Source organism: Galeopterus variegatus, unplaced genomic scaffold, assembly GCF_000696425.1.
Source record: "Galeopterus variegatus unplaced genomic scaffold, G_variegatus-3.0.2 Scaffold5989, whole genome shotgun sequence".
NCBI classification, from domain to species: Eukaryota; Metazoa; Chordata; class Mammalia; order Dermoptera; family Cynocephalidae; genus Galeopterus; species Galeopterus variegatus.
The window spans coordinates 116,853-118,552 of record NW_007732100.1 but is presented as its reverse complement, the minus strand read 5'-3'; the positions used below and the strand labels follow the sequence as shown (position 1 = coordinate 118,552).

The following is a 1,700-nucleotide window of genomic DNA, read 5'->3' as shown; positions in this document are numbered from 1 at the left end:
GGGGGTGCAGGGGGGTAGGGCTGGGAGTACAGAGGGGTGGGGGCTGGGCCGGGATGAAAAAGGGAGCAGGCAGGGCGGGAGTACAGAGAGACAGGGGCAGGATGGGCTGTGCAAAAGGCCCCCTGAGCACACCCTCAGGGCAAGTCCACGTAGGCAACGCCTGTGAGCTCCAAGCTGGGTAACTGCTGGGATGAGGTTGGTGAGAGGTGGCAGCGGGTGAAGAAAGAACCACAGCTCAGAGCAGGGTCTGGAAAGACAGTGAGAGCCCAACCAGAGGGGCCCTGAAGCCCTTCCAAGGCCTAGGGTTTCCCTGGGGGATCCTGGGAAGGGGCTGGGCAGAGGGATTGGGGTCCCCACAGGAGCACCAGGGGCTATTTTGTGGACGTCCAGGCCTGGTCTGGCATGTGAGCTCACAGAGATGGCTCCAAGCCAAGGACTGGAGAGCGGAGGCCCCAGGACAGCTGTCCCCGCTGAGCAGAGCTGGGCGCAGGGGAGCAAGACCTGGTGGTGGCTGCATGGTGGCAAGAAAAGCCACACCCTCACACAAAGGCAGCTCTCACAGCGGCGGGGACCTCGTCCCTAGACAGGAATGTCACAGCTGTGCCCAAAACGGATGGTGTGCCACCCGAACAGCCACGGCCTCCCACCTGCATATCCCCAGGCCTGGATTCTCCAAGACTGACCGATCTCTGACCAGAGCCAAGATAGCTCAGAACTTGGCTGGCCGCAAGGCACAACTGTGGGTGTGGACGGGGGAGAGGGACGCCGCCTCCCAGCCAGCCTGGAGGCATCAGTTGGCCTGTGTCCAAGCTCTGCCCGTGGGGTGCTGAGGCCAGTGTCCCCTCACCTTGGGCCAGCCCACCTCACCCCTGTACTGGGGGACAGGGCCCCCTCCCCATCCAGGCCAGCAGCCTCACCCACGGGAGTACAAACTGTCCCCAGCCGGGATGGAGCTGGAGCCCGCCAAGGCAAAGAGAGCTGGTTTAATGGAGATGAGCCTTTCTCAGGACTCTCCTGGGTTATGCAGACAGCACAGCAGCAAATCTGGGTGCTCCTGGGCAGTGCACGACTCACTCCAGGTCATGGAGGTGGCTGCCCTGCCCTCCAGCCCCAGGATGCCAACCTTGGGCCCCTGGGAGCCCAGGGACGAGAAGCAGCTCTGTAAATGCAGCCACAGGCCAGTGATCCTGACCGAAGCCAGGTGGGGTCAGCAGACTGCATGGTCTGTACTGGGCAGTGGGAGTGGGAGACCAGGGAGTCCCAGCACGGGAGAGGCCGAGGCCAACGCCCTTCCCCTGAGTGGTCACTGAATCCGCACTGCTGTGGCTGTGGCCTCCCCCTTCCTCTCCCCACCCCAGCTGGCCCCTGCCCCAGATCCCCTTAACTGTCAGGGTGGGCTCAGCATGTGGGATGGGGTAGATGATGGGGGGACCCACAATGGAAGAGGCCCCAGGACAGAAACCCCAAACACAGAGATGAACCCACAGGAGCACTGGGAAAAAGCTGAGAGGTTTATAACATGCTCTTAGAAGCAGGAAAGTTTTCTCCATGTGACTCAGAAGCCAGAAGGCATTAAAACATTAATGTTTGACTCTTAAAAGTATAAAAATCTTCGCATGGCAAAAAAAAAAAAAAAGACCAATAGACAAATGACATAGAGGGAAAAAATGTTTGCCAACATGTATCCCAGACCAAGGGCC

At 59.9% G+C, this 1,700-nt stretch overlaps 1 protein-coding gene across 1 annotated transcript in view; it reads right to left on the bottom strand.

Moving 5' to 3' along the window:
* Nucleotides 1-1,700, bottom strand: part of WNT9A (wingless-type MMTV integration site family, member 9A) — a 20,909-nt gene that overhangs the window by 5,836 nt on the left and 13,373 nt on the right. The window lies entirely within an intron of this gene.